General features: G+C 46.4%; 1 long non-coding RNA gene across 1 annotated transcript; it reads left to right on the top strand.

The window, feature by feature from the left end:
- The first annotated feature begins 16,116 nt into the window (after positions 1–16,116).
- Positions 16,117–20,566, top strand: LOC144135002 (uncharacterized). The gene is made up of 2 exons (XR_013315334.1): positions 16,117–16,295; positions 20,394–20,566. It is a non-coding gene; the product is annotated as an uncharacterized LOC144135002 (long non-coding RNA).
- Positions 20,567–21,245: the final 679 nt, after the last annotated feature.

Genomic DNA, 21,245 nt, shown 5'->3' with positions numbered 1-21,245 from the left:
GAACCTGGCCGGCTGTGTGAGGCTGGAAGAGGGGAGGGGGTTGGCTAAGGCTGAGAACGGCCGAGGGTGAATTGATCCATGGCTATCTGGGTAGATGCCTTAGACTGTCTGGCTGGCTGGGTGGCTGGCTAAGCTGGCTGACAGCGGAAGTGGCTAGATAGGTGGCTGGCTGAGGCTGTCTCGGTAGATTGCATAGGTAGGCTGGCTGAAACCGGTTGAGGGCTGGTGGAGGGTGGCTGGGGGTTGGCTAACTGGCTGACTCCTTCCGTCGCCGCTCTTGCTTCCAGATCAGTCTTCTGTAACGTCCCTGTTAGTGGCCTAGATAGACCAGCTTGCCACTTCTCTCGTAGCCCTGCGGACGCCCTCCAATGCCAGCATGGTTCCTCCCTACGTCCTGGCTTCTCCTTCCCTGAGCGTCCCATGCTCACGCCAGTCGCTGACCTCAATTATGTGCTGGTATCATCGTCTTTCCAGCACCTTGCCCCCCAGTGTACTTTCTGATGATCGGGAAACGCGTTGCGAGATCACTGACGGCGGCATGTAACCCGGCCACGTTTTCTTAGTCCTACAGCGTGTTTCCGGCCTTCACTTCCTCGTCGACACGGGTCGGGTGGGGTCACGGGGAGGGGCGGTGGGTGGCTTAAAAGTGGGTTAGAAGTCCAGTTGACTTGAAAGTCAACTGGACATCTTCTATGTGCCACTTATAGTCTACAGTCTCTCACTCTCGACACTGGCTTGACGTGCACTTTCCTGTGGGTCTTCATCGTAGCCGACGACTCTTTCCATCGTCGCCTCCGACATTCTCACCCATTGTGCTTGCTCTACTAACTTAACTAAGCCCTATGACATCCCATTTATTGGCCGCTATTTCCTCTAACAATTCTAGGCTAGCCTCACTAAATATTTCAGCGCTAAACGTTGCCAGGTTCAGATTCTAATGGCGGCCTGTCCGGGGCCAGATATTCTTAGCACCCTCCGCTGCGTCACAGTGCTGACCGCCGCTGTGGTCAGTTGCTCCGCAGCCGCTGGGGGCTGAGGGGTGAGGGTTAACTGGGTTGTTCGTGAACGGTTGTGCCCAGGTACTACACCACGGTGGCGAAATCTTGTTCTGGTGAGGGAGTGCGTTATCGATTCTAGTCAACGAGATCAGGGCGCACCCCAGGCCTGGTTATGCAATTCCATCGACGCGCGGATTTTTTTTATAGGGGCGGCAGAAGGTTAGTTGGGCGGGCGCAGCTGGCAAAGGACAGGGTTAATTGGAGAGACATGGGAGAGGCCTTTGCTCTGGCATAGGTGTAGTCAGCTTGCTGCAGCTCATGATGATGGTATTTGATAGCATAATTATTACCCTTGTCATATTCATCAGACCAGTCTTTGCTTTCCTTGCACCATGTTGCACTTCTTAAAATCGCCAACGACCCTCTCAGGGATGATTGTGAATGGCAACATGTTCTTGGAGTAGGTTACCTACATTTCTAAAAGCTGTTGCCTTGCAAGTGCGAAAGGAGGCATGATAAATCTCAAAACACTTCATGAAGAAGGAAGCCCCTTTCTGCCAGCACCTGATTTCCTTCCTGAAAGCATACCCAGGAGATATTGAAGTGACAAAACATTGAAAACGTTCAGTGCAATATTGCTGTATGCAAGCGTGCAGTTCATCACATGTAAGGTATAGAGGTAGACATTTACTCCACATGTTTGGTCAGTACATGACAGTTTGGAAATTATGCTTTTCTGCACAGCACGATTTCTTTTTAAGGACACCTGTACTAGATATGAGCTCTCGTACATGCTGTACAACGAAAGGTGAAAACAGCTAGGCTATCCTTGTTGTTGGTTTTTAAATTTATATGTCACTCTGAGTTGAAGTGGATTTTTAGGGCGATAGCTCTTAGGCGCCTATCCCTGGCTTGCGCATCGCCGTCGGCGTAAACGGTTGGTGCGACATCCACATACCAGGTGGATGTCGTTAGCACATCCACCGGATGTGCACTCACTTTATGTCACGTGCAGCCTGGGTCGCATAAGCCTACGGGCGGCTCCGTTTGGAACAGACGCCTGCCAGTGCAGGGATGCATCACATGACTACTGAACCAGCTATCGCTGAATCTTGCTTTACATGGTCGCAACCATGCGCTGAGCTTTTTCATAATTGAGTAAGTATGAAAAGAATTCTGGTAACTCTGTAATGCGATCACTTTGTCCGTCAACGTTCCACTCCGCATACAGGAGGTGAAGAAATACACCTGCACCATTTGGGTCCTAAAAACAGAGTACTTTATTGTAACACCTTGCTGGTAATTTCTCCACATTTGCTGCGTGCTCATGCCCGCTGGTCTGCTGCCGAAAAAGTATTTCAATCTGAGTATACTGTTGGCAAAAATGTCCTATTGTAATGCAACAAATGTCCAGTCAACAAACGGGACATTGCGACCTGCAACGTACGTTAGATAACGAGACCCCGCCATGACGGATGTCGTTTCGGCAGCTGATAGTAGTGATCTCATAGGCCTTTGTGTTGCCTCTGCATTCGGACACTGGCATGGAGCCCAAATGTCTGAACAATAAAATCTTCAGTCCTTAACATCTTTCACGCAGTAGTGACTTTGGCGAATACACATATTTGCAAGTTTACGACTGCGTGCTACTGCCGTCGTCATGCGAGAACGGCTGTGGCACATAGCCGAAATCGTTCGAGAAAAACGTTGGTGCTCCTCAAGAAAGAAATCGACCCACTTTACAAAATGCTCTTACTTCCACAACATTCTCAAGCATTTACCGCTAACAAAATGCTCGAAGCAAAGCCTCCGTTGGCGGAGTACATCGCACGCAGTCTGTCAGCTGAACGCAATCGTAAACTGTTTTCAGCGCTCACTATTTGACGGCACTCGGAACATGTTGCATCCCGTTGCTTGGAAGCTGTTTGAGGCAGCGCACAGCACCGTTTTTCCAGTGGTGTGAGCGGTAGTAATGATGAGAAAAAGTTCGAAACCGCACTTCTGACCCAGAAAAACGAAACCAGAAGAACGACCCGGAAGTATAAATTCACGTCACAAAGCTTTCCGTGAAGCAATGTCCACCATAATTTTAGCACCAATTATTCACAGCAACGTTGTTATACTTGTAAACTGCGTTTAGTATACATATTGTGGCGGGCGATACCTAGCGCCATCTCACGGCCAAGCCATACAACTCATGGCAGCTAAGCTCTAACGTGAACGTGACCAACGCAAGAGACATGTTATGGAAGAGACAATGATGCATGTGGGTGATGTCATACATCGCGCCACCAGAAACGGCGCAGACAACGGAGTGCACTGCCTACAACGTGCCAGCGTCCCTTGATTTGTGTGTAATGCATGTACAAACTTTACGCTTAAACAATGCAACCCAGGGCAGTGACGCTTTCGCGTTCCCATACATTAGCTACCGTAAGTGTCTCTGCCAACATTTGTTGTGCATTACGTTCCCGTAGTTCATGAAGAGGTTCTCACGTTCATGAAATGTATATCCAGCCAGCCTGCAGGCAGTGACAATTGTCGCAAATGCATAACCAAGAGTACCGTTCGAGAGCTGTAGACACATGCGCATACGTATGTGGAAGTATATTTTTTAAAGACAAAACATGGTTTTTACCCTTGTTTTGTGCGCGCACATCAGCTTACACTGCCATGCAGGACATATGACTTGCTTAACCACTCGATCTTCCCATATTCTCCATCTGAGGCGTGATATCCGAGGGTGGTGGACACTGTTATACGCTTTTGCAATGTTTCAAGTAACGAAAACGGGAAGTCTCTCTCGACCGCTCTCTCAGACGAATTCTGCTCTCCAATTCTGATCTGCATACTGTTTATGCTACTACACATTGGCCAATCCCCCTTGTGGGTATGTGCCATGTCTTAAGAGGACGAAGAAGAAGAAGCGCCAGAAGGCCGTCGTAAGCTTCCGACGTTTTCTTTTGGTCTTACGTTCTATGACTTAATCACCCAGATCTCCCATTGGCTGCATCTTACACGCTTTCCGTGACGAAATTATAGCTGCAATTTTATCGTAACATCTAACCCGGCGCTTCACGGCAAACGAATGTAGCGCTCTTGAACCGTGTGCTCTCGAGTGCGTAGCCGACATTCACACGTGCATGCGTTATCCGGGACTACTTACGGGAAAACAGAAGGAGCCTATTTCGCAGCACTATTTCGGTACTGACTTGTTTCGAGTTGTCCCCTTACCGTTGGGCTTCAACGACTCGCTCGTTCGCTCACTACAACTTGTATCTGTAACAGACAGTGCAGCCATGAAATTAAGGCAGTTAAATTACTTGCTGCCTTCGTGAGGAAGTAATTTAATAATATAGCTAGTATATACCAGATTCATGCAGTCATCTGACGAGATAGATTACATTGCGCTTGTTTTGACTGCTCTCGTCTAGAAAGGCACTGCGGAAACATCTGTGCAGAGCGCTTTGATGTAGACGGAGTCGGTCGAGCGTTTCGACTAGGTGGAAATTACAGTCTCCTTTAATAGAATGCATATGGCGCACTTTCAGATGTATGAAATGCATTCAATATCTAGGGCCTTTGCGTCGGTACCGCCACGTTTCTTCAAAACACCTGTTTATGACAAGGGACCCGTCCTTCTTATGCTGGCGATACGTAATATCCCCTGCCCGTTGCCGAAGACTGCTAGGTAGCGAGGCGGAAAATAAACAGTACGGTGGAGGCTCAGGCAAGGCCAGAGCCCTACAGCTTTCGGGTGCCGGGCAGTCCGGGGCTGCAGCAGCAGAGAGCGCTGGCGCACACTTTACCAAACGTGAATGGCGACACATAATGCGTTCCTATTACGAGAGAGTGACAGTTAAGCTGTAAATATCGCTTCTTTAGCTCAAGAAGGAAAGTATGTCTTGGATGTTTTCTTCGGCCACTCAATTTCGATAATATATAGGTGACTACTGGCAGGATTCGTTTCTTATACAGGGTGTTCCCACTTCAGAGTGTACACAATTTTTTAAAATTGGCTTTTTGAGCTATAAAAGCGCCATTTTCGGCATAGAGGTGGCAGCGGTGTTGTACATCGCAATACTGCTAATACGTCCCAATTAGCAGGATGGTTAGCTAATACTGATTATCTGAATACCGAACTGAATACTCAATACTATAGCTGTAAGGGTTCTTAGTTATTAATAGGTGCGTAGCTGACCATAATGAATACCAATATCAGTTTTTAGAACTTCGAAACCGCGGTTACAATTGGCGCTGTGGCCTAACAAATTTTGGCTATTTCGACCTTATACTTGCAATGTAGAGGTTGCTTTGCCTGCAAGGTTCTCGAAAGAGCATGCATGTTCGCTCGATATAGCCACATTTTTTTTGGACACAACATCGATGGTAACCGCGTTTTGTAAATTTTAAAAACCGATATGGGTATTACTTACGGTGAGCTACACGCCTCCCAATAATTAAGGAGCCTAACAGTATTATCTAGAAGTTAACAATTACGCATTAGTAAACCAGCTTGATAGTCATCGCGTCTTAACTGTATTTTATTGTACTGTACACCTGGCAATGCTATGCAAAAAATAGCCCGCTTCTATCTCAAAAAGCATATATTTATATATTGTGTAAAGTCTTAAGTGAGGCATCCGGTATATCGCCGCATTGTGTAATTCTTTCCTTTTTTCTCGTTTATCACCGGCAGCTGCGGACTGCGATGTCAAGGCTGACAGTAAGAAAGGAATACATTTAGCCGCTCCTGGTATCATAAGCAGGGCTGACCTATAGCAGAAAAAAAAGAATGGTTGCAGAATAAGGAGAAAACTCGCTCAGCGGAAGTATTAACAAATCCAGCTAAGCGGCAATTTGCGAAAAAGTTTACCATATACTGGTGAATACTGAGCACCGACTAGCTTTGTGATATCGCTTGTGGCGCATTCCATCACATTTTCCAACATGAGGCTAGTTTTGTTGAGGCAAAAATGTTTATCGGCAATGCACGGAAACGCAGGTAATTTGAGTTCAGCGATCTTTTGAAAGTGCTGAATGGCGAGCGAGCGTTGGCTATTGAACTTCGTCGTTCCCGTGCATTCTTGACAACTAAGAACGCCGTTATCCAAAATGTCCGAGCTTCGCCACGTACTAAGCTGGGTAAGTAAGCGGTGTGTGCGTTCACAGTTCCCTCAAAAAACCGCAGAAAAATTTTCTTCCTTCGTCACGGCATGCTGTAACGTAGACAAATATCACTAAGTTTAGTAAAAACGCCTATCCCTCCACCTGACTACATTATGAGCAGTGCCCTGAAGTCAAGTATAGACTATCCACATTGCGCCCCCTCCCTTTTCTTGCACCAAAGATTTCTGTGCGCTGCGTAGATCGCGTTTATCCATGTGCGCTCACCATACCCAGCCTTTCTTGACATGAGTAACTGGCTTCATGTGTAGAGAGGTAGCATAGCTAACAGTACGTAACTTAATAGGGATATATTAACGTGTAATTATTTGAAAACCAAGGAATTGGCGAGATCCTAAGCTAACAGGGTAATTGTGATGGTCTATTATTTCGCCTCACTGAAAGAACTAACCTATAAAATGTTTCTTGCGCTCCCCGCGGCTAGTTCGTGCACCCAGCAAAATTCAGCGGTGTGCACCGAGCACTACAAATTCTCGAGGCGGTTTCCGAAGTTCAGCGCCACGTGGAAAGCGGTGGCAGCTGGGTACACCAAAAACGTCTGTTCAGGTTCTCTGAACTTGCGTCGTCTGCTTGTAAGCTTGGGACACCCTCGGACTCAATGATGAGAGATGTTAACAGCACCTATATGAAGCTGTTTTTACCGAGAGAAAGGTGATTAATCAACACAAATTAGCCATTTCCGATCAGACAGAGGCAGCTCATCCCATGAAAACCATAGACGCGATGTTATGTATCTGAATCATACGACACCGAAATGTATTCAGCAGGTGGTTCAGCTTTCAGCTTCGCGTGTCGCAGCTTCAGCTGTTTTTCAGTGGTGCAGAAAACAACTGGATCGTTTTGTAATTTGTCTGAAGTGATACCGCGGCGGCTATGAATTGGCTGCAGACAGCTTCCTTGTTACCAAGCAAGATAAATGCACACGTGGAACATTCTTTATAATCATCATATTTTGTGGCCTCCACGATACCGCAAAGTCCGTACGGTTCTTACTTTATTTGGTATTTAGAAAAAACTCTGTTTTAGGAGAGAGCGTACTTTTTAATAATAATAATAATAATAATAATAATAATAATAATAATAATAATAATAATAATAATTGCTTTTTGGGGGAAAGGAAATGGCGCAGTATCTGTCTCATATATCGTTGGACACCTGATCCGCGCCGTAAGGGAAGGGTAAAAAAGGGAGTGAAAGAATAAAGGAAGAGACAGGTGCCGTAGTGGAGGGCTCCGGAATATTTCGACCACCTGGGGATCTTTAACGTGCACTGACATCGCACAGCACACGGGCGCCTTAGCGTTTTTCCTCCATAAAAACGCAGCCGCCGCAGCGGCCTTTTTCAAGACGCCTAGAGACGCTCCGCCTAATTAGGCGTCACTATCCTCCGCCACATAAGAAACTTTCCTCGGAGTACTCCTACCACCTAAGATGCACCCAAACACTTACTTTCTATAATATCCACCACCTACGCCGCATTCACCCAACATTACACGCAGATACATGTCCTTTGTGTGAAGAAACACCCACATTCACGCACATTACATGGGAAAGCTAAACTAAACTGCACCACTTAAAGTTGCGCAACGCAGCGCTGGTGCAGTGGGAGGTGACGCTGGCCAGTGGCACCTGGAAGAACAAGAGGCGCTTTTCGCCATCGCCAAAGCGTCGGCAGAAGCCACTGGAGTCGTGGACTGAGGTCCCCACCCACTATCCGCTCCCGGCTCTCTTTTACAAAATAATCTTTTTGGTGTCTCTATTCCCTGTTGCTTTTCCTGTTGTACAACCTTTGTCCGTAAAATTTCGAGACTGAGTTCATTAAAAAAATGCATTTAACATTGAAATAATTTGTGCAGCACCCCTCGAAAATAGTCTCTCTTGCAGTCTATACACAGCTTACAACGCTTGTTTAGCTCTGGGAAACAGTTGGAAAACGCTTCTTTCGGCAGGGATGCCAGCTCCTTTGTCGTGGTGTCTTGAATGGCCTCACGCTCCCTTTCCAGCGACCTTTTAGGGTTCTTCTTACACGAGGGAACAGGAAAAAATCTCATGTGGAGAGGTCAGGCGAGTATGGCGGATGGAGAAGTAATGTAATGCTGTGCTTGACGAGAAATTTTGTAACGCTGAGAGCAGTGTGTAGCCTTCCGTTATCGTGGAGAAAGCTCCATTGTCCAGATTCCCATAAGCCAGGGCGATGGCGTCGCAGGGCATCACGCATGTGCTCTCAGTGTTGGCGGTAACGCGTTACAAGTAAGGGCGTTGCCGGTAACGCGTTACTTTTTTTCGGTATCTTTGTAACGTATTCGCTACCGTTTCGGAACTGTAACGGGTAACGTACTTACGTTAACATTTTTCGGAAACGTGGGGTGTCACATTAGTAGTTACTTTTTTTTCCAATTGTAACCCACTCTGTCCCTTTTTTAGAAAAAAAGCGCAGAGCACCTGAAATGAGGTTGTAAATGAACATAATGTACAGGTGCTCTCGACGAAGAAAACACCTGCCCTTTACGACGGACCCAGCTGAAAAAAAAAGAAAAACAGAATACCCATAAAGCACGAAACGCGTGCACGAGCACGCATTCACAAACTTTCCTTCACCTGCCTCCCCTTCCCAAACCATTCACCCACACAACTCTCAAAAGAGTGGCAGCATGCGGAACATTTCGAAGCATCACATTTTTCAGAATTAAATTAAATTTCTGGAGAGTTCAGCGATATTTTCTTTGTGAAGTTAGAAATGATGATGAAATGTCATTTTGTGTTTAAGGTCGCGTATCGAAAATGGCTTCACCATGTGCCATAGAGCGGTGGAAACACTAGAACACCTGCTCCTTCACTGTGCCGCTTAAGCCGATGCTTGTCGCGATATGCTTGTGGCCAACAGGATGCTGGGCATACTACCAGACTTCCTCAAGACGCTATTGTGGCCGCAGGGCAGTGCGCACACCCGCGAGCGAACCTTGGTGATCCTCTGTGTGTTCCTCGAACAGACGGGCTTGATGTCTCGTCTGTTCTCCACCAGATAGTTACTCGCAGTGACCGAACGCTCCTCGAGTTCTACCTTGGACGATTAACAACTGGACGCCCCACTCCAGTTGTAGTGAAGATAGTGCTGCGGGAGTGTGTTTTTATTTCTCCACCAACCTAGACAAATTTCTTATTGTGTAAGTAGTTTGTCTATATTACCTCTCTCCATATCCTTCCTGTCCCCTCACCTCTTTCATTTCATTTCTCCATTCTGCCTGCTATCCTTTATATCCGCTGCCCCAGCTCAGGTGCATCAGTATCGATGACAGATGCCGGGGCTAGCAAAAATATTTTTCTTCCTTTTTATTATTATGTTATTAAAACTACTTACTTACTATGTGCCATAGAGTTAGAAGCCACATCATGTCCGCAACATACAGGGACTTTTACGCCACTATAAAATCTGTTTCGTGTTTTTGGGCCCCGTTTTCGCTGCTTTATGAATGCTAAGCCCATGCACATTTGTTTAAAGTATGCTCGTTAAATCAGGATTTCACGTAAAATCTTGTTTGGGCTGGAAGTTTTATGTCAAATGTGAGCTTTAAAAATTGTTATCTTAAGTTTCTGAGGCGAAGACTGATTAAATTTAATAGCCATGAAGTAACGGCAAAGTAACGTGCGGTACTTTATTTCGGTAACGGTAACGATAACGCGTTACCTTTTTTGTAGGTAACGTAGGGTGGTAACGCGTTCCTTTCTTTAGCGTAACGAGTAACGTATTTAGTTACTTTCTGTCGGTAACGACTGCAACACTAGTTAGAACACGCGGATATAAAACTGCTGATTCACCGTCTGCCCTTGTGGGATGAACTTGTGGTGTATGACACATCTGACATCGAAAAAAAAAAACTATCAGCTTCGTCTTTGTCTTGGTCTTCTGTCGCCGCACCTTTCTCGACTCTGGAGAGCTTGTGGACCGCCATTCGGCTCTCTGCCTCTTTAAGAATCATATCGAAAACACCATGTTTCTACTTCAGCAATGGTGCTGTCGACGAATTCAGCATCCTTCTCTGCCTCGGAGAGCAAGTCAGCGCTCACTGATCGCCACCCGTCCTTCTGGTCCTGTGTGAGCGAGTGGGGCTCAAGTCAGGAATTAGCTTTCGCTTCCCCAAGTTTCCGCGCAAAATATGGCTGCATGTTGTCTTACTAATGTCGAGAGCATCTGATAGCATGCGGACTGCAATGGTGCGGTCTTGCTGTACGATTCCCCTGATCCGAGCCACATTGTTTTCATTCCATGAAGTTGAAGGGTGCCCTGCCTTGTCCAGTCTTCCACCGACGTTCTATCCGAAACGAACCTCTTGTGCCACTCGAAAACTCGCCCCCGCGAAAATTTCTCGTTGCCGTAAGCGTCACGTAGGGAGCTCACATGTCAGTGTGGCTGTCTTGCCAAGCTTCTCACAGAAATTTATGTTTACACGCTGTTCGAGGTGGACGTAAATGTCTCCACATTTTCTCACAGTATAATGCGCAGACCACTAGTGACAACGTAATTTTCTACATGCAGTGTCATGTAGCGGCTGCCACAGCAATTAACGTAAATAGCTCAGGTTAGCCTGAAAAGACGGCGCTACACATACGCCCCAACATTTTTTGGGGGAATTATTTCTAGAGAAGGAAATAAATCGGTCTCGAAACTTGGCGGACACATATTGTATATATTTACATTGCTTTAAGCACCAGCCTAATGCAATATGCTTATATGCTTGTGCTCTTCTATTCGTTCAGGGGCTGCCAACTCTCTCCTGGTAACCGCCGGCTAAACCTTGGCAAGTAAGCCACCCCGTTGGCTGGTGAGCAGTGGCACAAGTCAGGTCCTATGGCAGGTGTTGCCACCGGTGGCGCTTGGATTGGGCTGTAATCCAGGTTGTTCTTCCTAATCAGCATGTTGCTCACCTGCCACGGTGGGCAGGTGAGCAACCTGCTGATTAGGAAGAACAACCTGGATTACAGCCCAATCCAAGCGCCACCGGTGGCAACACCTGCCATAGGACCTGACTTGTGCCACTGCTCACCTGCCAACGGGGTGGCTTACTTGCCAAGGTTTAGCCGGCGGTTACCAGGAGGTTGCTCACCTGCCACGGTGGGCAGGTGAGCAACCTGCCACAAAGCCGGCTTCAGACACAGACAGACAGACAGACAGACAGACAGACACACAGACACACAGACAGACAGACAGACAGACAGACAGACAGACAGACAGACAGACAGACAGACAGACAGACAGACAGACAGACAGACAGACAGACAGACAGACAGACAGACAGACAGACAGACAGACCACGCCTAAATGCGGGGAATGGCCACTATAAGTGCTAGCGCACGAAAACATTCTGTAATGCTTCCCTCGGTTTCAGTGACTGTTTTGCTACCTACAAAAAATTAAAGACCTTCAACCCATTTTCGGTGAGAAGAATAAGCGTTTTGAAGGCTGCCTGACCGCATTGTGCCCTCAGTCGTTCACTTATGCTCCACTAAAGTCGACATAACTTAGCATCTGTATGTGTATTCGTTCGTTTATGTTGTTCGTTCAACGAATGCAGGAGAAGATGTCTCGCAGCGAGTTCCACTTTCCCGTCAGGGAGCGGAACCCGAAGCTGGGCCGCCACGACCTTCCTCGATACGTAACCAACGAGTACGGAGAGTACGTCATGGAGCCCCTGAGGACCGAAGACCTGCCCGAGGCACGTGCGAACCACGCAACGCATGCGCAATGCAGATGACACGCAAGGCGATTATCATGACCTTAAGGGGGCGCCTCAATTGATGATTCAATATGGCGGTGCCACTGAGGACGCTTTGATAGGTCAGCTTGTGTGGATTGGCACTTGTTTTAAAATTTCGCGATACATTAGTTCTTGTTTTTCAAAGGAAGAAACCTCGTCTTAGTCAAACTTTTCTGAAGATTGTTAAGGAATAAACAAAAAAAAACAAAAAAGAAATCGCTGTTTTGCCTTTTAAAATAGCCAGCAGGACTGATAGGCGGTTGAAGCGTGCTTTGGAGAGAGTTTAGAATGAAAAAATCTACCGTGAAGACTTTTGCAAAACAGTTGAATGACGAACCCAGAAGATCAGGTAAGTAAGGCCCATCATGTGTCAGTTTTATATTCTGCCTCACAAAAAACAAACTAGAAATATTTGGCAGTCATGGATTTTGAAGGAGTCTACGTAAGTAGGTATGTTATTTATTTAAATTAAGAAGAGTTAACGGCTTTCGGTTTTAATGATAAAGCTGTGCCCTTTTGAATTTTTGAGTGCTCAGAATTTTACAAACCATCTGCTGCACCAAATGAATATAGATTTCTAATCGTTTGTTACGGGTGAAAGCGATACCAAAGAGGTTGCCTTTTTCTGTGCGGTGTCTTCTGAGATAAATTAATGGCGCCTCGTGCCTTCAATGCAGAGGATGGAAAGCCGGCATTGAATGCAAGGCCACTACGACATATTTATTTTCTTTGGATCACATTCGATTTCTCTCATTCATCTGTCTTACTGATCCCAGCGACCGTGAGTGATCTGTTCAATCGAAATAGAAAAAGCAATAAGAATGTCATATACTTCCCTCCCTCTATCCTTTCTGCATAACAAAGCACCATGTAACTCCACGCGCATGCCGTAATTAGTCTCACCGTTGCACAGAAGTGGTGCATATAACTATACGGGCTTGAAATGTTCCCGTTATTCATGTAATCCCAACGTAGTTTTTTAACTTATGTTGCCTCGCATTCACGTAGGCCTTTGTTGTACAGGCAGATAATCTTTAAGAAATACATCTACGCTGTCAATGTCCTGCAGAGAATTTCACTGGAGCTTTGAAACACCCTGTTCGCTTGCTCTCTGCATTGCTGTCACTATAGGAACAATGTAGTGAAAATTAACGGCTCTTGTGTTTAACTGGAGAGAGTAGTGTTACAACATCCCAAACGAATATTTTTGCACCAAGACTCCACAATAACGTTTGGATCTGCAGGCTAACCACCGAGGTAACAGAAGAAGTGGCATGGTTCCGCTGACCGGTCCCTCTTTCACTAGTTTGCTTTGCCTCCACCCTGTGGCGCAGATTACGTGAAAATCGCAAATAGCAGACGGCCAGGGGTAAAGGACGTAGAGGGCGTTGTGCCAGTTAAATGCGGAGTCAACGACACTTTCGCCAAAAGAGGTAGAATCAAGGAGTCATATCAAGCAAGCGCCTGTATTAAATAAGTATTTTCGTGCATTTGATCACCGCGGAGTTGAATACTTCGCATAAATTCTCTTTTTAGGGGACGTGGATAAAATCACGTGATCTAAGGACATCATTACATCCAGAATAATGTGCCTTTGGGTTGGTGGTCCTGTACTTCATGTAGGTGATAACAGAGCCACTTTCGGCCCTGACCTCACGAATTTGAAAAAAGTGGCGGCATGAAGGAAACGTTTCAGATTTGAAGCTACTAATCCCAACATGAAATCAGACTTCCGCTGTCAAGCATCAAGCAGCTCGAATGATCCAGGGAATAAGTTTCTGCTAAGAAGGAAATTTGCACAGCGTTGTTCTAAATGTCCGTTTAATAACGTCTTAGAAATGCCGTCGGGAGCTGCCATAATTGCACTGGTTAGAATTTAACTGTTATTTGAAAAGGTCATCGCTGATTAGATTAGTGCGCAATGCATTTGGTCGTTGTTAGAAACGTATTATATTACGATGGGTCCGTTTAATGGCTGCCACCACGGTTAGCAAGAACGCGGGCAGGTCCTGCAAGAGTAGCGAGGTCGACCCTGCTTTCGTCCAGAGTCAGTACCCATTAACACTATGCCATAGACTGAATTCGTGATACTGGTCGGGCGCCTCCGGCTTTTCCTGCCGGAACATGGGTGTTTCAAACGCAGATTAAGAGAGAGTGCTCTCTTCCGGAGACTATCAGGTATTCTTTCGCAGAACGGACGGACAAGCTCCGGACCTAGGGTTGGAATTCACAAGTTTCCGTATTGATATGATTGAAATTCACCATCAACGCCAGTTCGCCAGCACCCCTCAAAGAGGAGGTTATGTAAGAGAAGTATCTTGCCAATGACTAATGAAAATGCTTGAACTAAATTGATTGGAAAGCAGACAGCCAAGGAAAGTGAAATATTAGGCGTAACATTGTTTTCCAGAAGCGCAGGGGACAAAGGACGAGACAAGTGCACAGACACGACGCTGAACTTACAACTGAATTTTACTTGAGTCGATTTCCACAACTTAAATAAAGCGGCAACCAATCTCGAATGAGAAGACAGGTACACAAAAAAGAATGCCAGTAGTGATAATTCCTGAGCACAGGTCTACAGTGACACAAGACCAGCTGTGCACATTTTCCTATTCTCATCAAGGAAACGTAGTTCTTTATCAGAAAGAGCTATTGAGGCAACGCTTACGCATTCATCTTTGAATCGCTGAGGCACATGGCAAGACCTAAAAAACGTAACGATCTAGAAAAACGTAACAGCGATAGCCATGTGTGCTTGCGTTACGAGCCACGATGCCAGAAGCCTTTCACGCCTTTCGCTTCTGCACATTCTAAGTAAAGCGCGGCATCGCAAAGTTGTGTTTAAGAAATGCCCTAGAAAAATCATGCCATCATGTGATGCAAGACAGCTATCAAAATCGGGTGGTACGCTTACAAGCAGCAGGATACCCTTCCGACCTTCTTATTGCTGTATCAGAGAACCTGTAAAGAGAAATCATTAATTCAGGCCGCAGAAATTCAACTGAAAGGCTCAAGGAAGAAAAAAAGAAAGTGTGTCGTTATTCCTTGTCGACACCGCATTTCGCATAATCTGATAAGAGTGGGCACGCGTGCCGATGTAAACGTTGATTTTTCCGCGCCCGATAAGCTGTCCAAACTCTGCCATATTGTACAGCTTCAATGGAAGGATGGTAGGCTGCGATAAGAAGCACCAAAAAGGTTTTTACCATGTAACTGCAATGTTGTGTACAGGTTTGCGCTTTCATGTGTGAAGCACTACACAGGACCAACTGGTCGTTGCCTCAACGACCGGATGCGGGAATATAACAACAACGTGAGCGGCACCACATCCCTTCACCTTGGCAATCACAGCAGAGACTGCACAGAGGAAAAAAAAGAACAAGAAAGCGCCGTATTATCCTGTTTTTAGTCAGTGCCGAGTACCGTCAAATAATAGAACAAGAATCACTCGTGCAATCATTGAAGCCCATGAAATTCATAGATTCAAAGATGAATGCGTAAGCGTTGCCTCGATAGCTCTTTCTGATAAAGAACTACGTTTCCTTGATGAGAATAGAAAAACGTGCGCAGCTGGTCTTGTGTCACTGTAGACCTGTGTCAGGAATTATCACTATCGCCCTTCTGTTTTGTGTATCTGTCTTTTCATTTGAGATTGGTTGCCGCTGTATTTAAGTAGTGGAAATCGCCTCAATAAACCAGTTGTAAGTTCAGCGCCGTGTCTGCGCACTTGTCTCGTCCTTTATTCCCTGCGCTGCTGGAAAACAATGTCACACCAACTAGCCCAAGCTTCTACAGTATCAATAGGTGTAACGTGTTGAGACCGGAAGAGACCACAATGGGTCAAGGAAAAAATGCGAGCAAATGATACACTAGACGAAATCGAGAAGAAGAAATGGGTATGAGCAGAGGCATACAATGCAAAGGGAAGACAACCGATGAACACTTTCGTTAACGTAGTGGATTCGAAAAAAACACAACGTAGCACGTGGGTGGTAGTGTAGGCAGTCATGAGGCGGATACGGTTCGAAGTTTACGGGATAAGGTGGCCGCTGCTGGTGCATGTACAGGTTATTGGGAGGTGAGCCGGAGAGGCAATTGTCCTTCAGTGCAAGTAGCTAGACTGCTTGTAGGGATGATAAACGCTCACCGCTCGGTCTCTGTGCGCGTAGCCTCCGTCGGACAACGCGAGGAAGACACACACGAGGCTCATGGCGGCGCTGATCTGCGTCATGGTCCTGACGGGGGGCACGGCGACCACGCTGAGCGTCATCCTGACTCGGCCGGACCTGCTCACTGGCGGTACCACGTCCAGCAAGAACGACGCCCGCGAAGGACCGCACTTCGGCGGAGGGCAGTATGTTCACCTTTCCAACCTAGGCCGGCCCCCTTTCTATTCTTCTTAATGCTGTGTGCACAACAGCCCAGCGAGCAGCATAGAGACGCCTCGGTTGAAAAGCTTTACCAATGGGATTCAACTTTGCGACCTGAATTCATACTACATTTCTATTTCGATCAGCAGAGAACAAAGTAGGGAGAGGTTCGTAAGGATATCTACACGGATATATCAACAATCACTGAAACCAAGTCGAACACTGGTAGGCATGGTTTTAATTATTCGACTATTTAACAGTGTGGCCAAACTTTTTTATTTATTTATCAGTGTACCCACATTGCTGGCATGGAACTTCATTTCGGGGGGGGGGGGGGGGGTTGGGAGGGGAGGGGCAGAGTAGAACAAATACATGGGAAAACCATACTGTAGGTGAGTAAAGTTATTGATGGTTCCTTTTCCTTGCACCAGGGATGCGACTTTAGAAACCGTTCTTGACTTGGAGGCACCACATACATCTGAGGTGCCCCGTCGGTGACAGAGTAATGACGACTTGCAACGGCGGGAAGTGCTGAAGAAATGAACTGAAGCCTATATAGAGGAGATTTACAAAATGTACAGTAAACAGAGTGAAAAATAGGATGGATAGGGATAATAGAGAAATATTCCATCCTCGGCATAGCCAAAGATGCAGACCATCTAAACCTAGCCCAGGACGATGGATTGGGCTCCTGGGGGCGGTTTTATACCGTCAGGAATCCATCTCGAATCCAGGAAGCAACCAATAGAAGCAAGCCTGAACACATTTGGTTGCTTGCTGCGTACTGCCCTTTCAACTTTGACGGTGTTATTAATAACTCTTCCCTAAAACACAAATCCAGAAAAGTCATTGGGAGCCGGCGGTTTGGTAAAGGATCAGTGATCGATCGAAGGAAGCTCTTCGGTTTGCACGCACAAAGGCAATTGCTTTGGCCTTCTGACGAACAGTTGACAACCGGCCACACGGTGAAGCCTGTCACCAGGCACCATTCCTGCATAGGCAATTACTGTGATTGAACTCGATATATCCTTCGCCGTTTCATTTGTGGCCAACCTTTCTCTGACGATGTTATCTTTTTTAGCCGCAAGGAGGGGGGCGGGGAATGCGCATAGTGAATGCCAGCCATCTACAAAGTGGATTATAGAACAAAGAATATGCAAAGATGAATAAATTCAACTTAGAAAACAAATCAATAATTTATTACGACAGTTGCAACGAAACGATCAAGTAGATTGCAGCCGCTAATAGTTATATAAAAATTGACATCTTAAAGAGATGTGGTCTACAATGTGTTTTTTAGATCTCGTTTAGGCGCTGCAGGCGCGACGAAATTTAATCGTTATTCAGCGTTTACCGGCCGTTTTCTACACCTCTCTTAAAATAAAATATGTTGTCAAATAACTTAAACTTGATTTAAAGGCAAAATAATTGCGTAATCATTTTAGGGTTTCAAGTGACGACCTCTCCGTCTCTCGTGCATAGTGCCATAGCGATTGCACTAGAACTGAAAGATGAATTACACCTGCGAAATTCCTGGAGAAAATGATGCCATGCATTCTCACTGATAGCGGCCATGATTGGCGACTGATCACCACTCCTCTGATACAAAAACTTTTAAGCTTAGCACAGCAATAAAGTCTTCCACATGGCGACACTAGGCATTGATGGCTAAATGTTCTGAGGAGCCTGAAAATCTGGTCGGGTATTGCCCTGCGGCAGAGGTTGGCACTGCAGTTGGGCGCTGTACAGACCACATTCCACGCGATAGCGTTAAGAAACTCGTGTTACAGAAAATCCGGCGTCGAAATGAAATTAAAATTGAAATTGGTTTTTGAGGAAAGGAAATGACGCAGTACCTGTCTCATATATCGGCGGGCATCTGTACCGCGCCGTAAGGGAAGGGATAAAGGAAGTAGTGAAAGAAAGGAAGAAAGAGGTGCCGTAGTGGAGGTCTCCGGGGTAAGTTCGACCATCTGGGGATCTTTAGCGTGCGCTGACATCGCACAGCACACGGGTGTCTTAACGTTTCGCCTCGATCGAAACGCAGCCGCCGCGGTCGGGTTCGAACACGGGAACTCCGGATCAGTAGCCGAGTGCCCTAACCACTAATCCACCGCGGCGAGTGCCGGCGTCGTCGTCAGCGTCGTTGACAGTGACCGAAAGATCCACGAAAAATCTCCAAAGAAGACACTTAGGATGTAGGTGGGCCACCTAGGTGATGTGACATTGGGCCATCATCACAACCTGCCTACCTGATTGTGAGCAAACTGCGTACCATGGCAGGTGGAAATTAATGACTGATCGCGAGAGGTTTCTGGGGAAGAGCAACTTGGGTCGCACAAGCCCTACCTGAGATAACATCTCCCATCGCTTAACAACTGTACCAGTGCGTAAGGAATGGCATGAGGCTCCCCAGGAGTCTATGAATGTTATGTAGAGATTGATCATTTCCGGCTACATGGGCCTTAAAGGGACACTGAGGACACCGCTATAGAATTCCATTTGTCAGTAAAATCCGAGAGCTCGGCCACTAAATCCGGCGTTCCCGGGTCCGACCCCGACCCAAGTGGCCACGTTTTGATCGAGGCGAAACGTTAAGACACCCGCGTGCTGTGCGATGTCAGTGCCCGCTAAAGATCCCCAGATGGTCGAACTTACCCCGGAGATTTTCACTACGGCACATCTTTCTTCCTTTCTTCTTTCACTCCCTCTCTTATCCCTTCCCTAACGGCGCGGTTCAGGTATTTGCCGATATGTGAGACAGACACTGCGCCATTTCCTTTTCCCAAAAACCAATTATCATTTCTTTCAATCTGCGGCTTTGTGACCGCTTGTTCGGCAGCGAAAGGTGCATTTATTGCTAAGAGATGTGGATTCGAAGTTGAAAACGTTTTTTCACCGTTACGATTCAAGTTCGCGACTCTCTGACGAGGAAACAAGAGAACCGTGACGTAAAGCGGCGGAAACGGTAACGAGGATCCATGATTGCTGGCGGCAAGCGCTGCGCTCCCGCCTAGCAGGAGCCGAAATCAATACTGCCGGCGGGACTTTGAATGCCTCTATCACCCGTCGTCGCTTCAGCATTATGGTGCATCCCGTTCGCGATTACAACATCGTTTTCGCAAAGAACTGCGGACTGATTTCTTCGACATCAACTCCCCTTAGCGCGCGATGCTTTCGAGGACTGATTTGGCAGGTCTGGCAAGAAAGTCCTAGTGCCGACGAGCCGGCAGTGTCGCTGTCATCGCCGAGCCACAGTAACAACTGATGTGTAGCGACTGATTTTTGCTGTTATATTTGAATTCTTTAGTAATAATCCTCGTAGGGCTGGTCTTGGTACGTTGACCCAGCGTCTGCTAAGTTGACGAAGTGGACACACCGAGCGGTGCGTTTGCTAACGTGGAGGCGTGTTGAACATTGACTATACGCAATTCTACCCCCTTGTTTGCACGAACATCATCCGAGGAACGCATAGAAAGTCTTTTGTAGGTCTTCTGCTGCTCCACGCTTGTAAACTGAGGCGCATAAAAAAACCATGCGGCCACGCAGAACGCATAGCAGCGAAGCACCTAAAAAGGCATACCGCAGCCTAGCTGGCCGCCTATTGTGCTGCCATTTAAATGTTTTCTTTGACTTCCAACATTGAGGTTGTCTTTTACCGTCTTCCTGCTTTGATAAAAATTGCCTGGTGGTTTCAAAATGAAACTTATATACTTCAATATAGATCAAACACGTAGCCTTCATGGACGTTCGTCAACCTCAGAGGTCTGTGTTATCTTTTCTCAATTTTCGTCATTTCTCTTGTACCTTCGAGACTAGCCTTTGACGATGATACCTGTATTTCATTTCTTGCTCTTTTTTACCTTAAAAGAGCATTGTGTTCAGAAAGTGGTGTTTTTGTGTTTAGGAGCTGGTATTGTATCGATACAAGCCAAGTTAAATTTCTCCTCAGTGTCCCTTTAACCCGTTAACGCGATGGAGTCGCCCTCACGGGAGTGCTTAAGTGTCCCTTCCAATTGTTTTGTTAGCAGCCGTTGCAAATCAGCGATGCACACGTGTAATGCGTTTTCACCATCATGCAGGTACACCTTTGTCATCAATGAGAGGACACAGGATGAATCAACTTCAAGCCCGGATCTCAACGACACCTTTACTACGACAGATTATGAATGTTCACCAGCTGACACACAGCAGAATACTACGTCTTTGTAACGACGGCCTGTATATACACAAGACTTGCATGTTGACGGTGCAGGAAGTGCTGCGTTGCTGACTGTTTCTTCTTCTATTCCCTGTGACGTGTGTTCAATTCTCTTCCTTCGCTGCTGTCGTTTAATCGTCCATGTAAGCCAGCAGTGGCATAAGCTAAGAATAATGTAAGATTTAGGTCTATCAAAGCTATTTAAACTGCTTATCTAAGGAAGAAAGCGGGGCTAGGTGGTATTAGGATAGACCTCAACTTGAGGTCTAGTGTTTGTGTTGTAGCCTGTCTCTTGGTCTACGTTATTTAGCGTTAATACTATGTCCTTTCTATCTAAACTGCTTAGTAGCCTATGCGGTGACTTAGTCGCCTGGCGTTTGGCCGATAAGGTCAAGAACATGGGATCTAATCCTTGCCGCATCCACTGCATCTATTGGAGGTGAGATGCACGAACACCGGTGAGCTGTGCTCTATCAGCGAACGTTGAAGATGCCTTGAGGACAGCTTTATGCAACTGTTCACGGTAAAAATAAATTATGTAGCTCTTTCTGGGCATGTGTAGTTTCTTTCGCCAGCTTTACAACCACATAGCACGGCTTATTCAAGCACCTAAAAATTGAATAATATATTGCATGCTTCATACTAGCGTTTTTCACCTCTCAGAGATATGGCCCTTCAAGAGTTCCTTAAAAGTCTCAATACAGGGATAAAAAGCTTTCGATGTTTACTGAAG

This window comes from Amblyomma americanum, chromosome 5 (genome assembly GCF_052857255.1).
Source record: "Amblyomma americanum isolate KBUSLIRL-KWMA chromosome 5, ASM5285725v1, whole genome shotgun sequence".
Lineage (NCBI taxonomy): Eukaryota > Metazoa > Arthropoda > Arachnida > Ixodida > Ixodidae > Amblyomma > Amblyomma americanum.
Note: the sequence above shows the minus strand (reverse complement) of the source record. Positions and strands in the feature narration are given on the sequence as shown.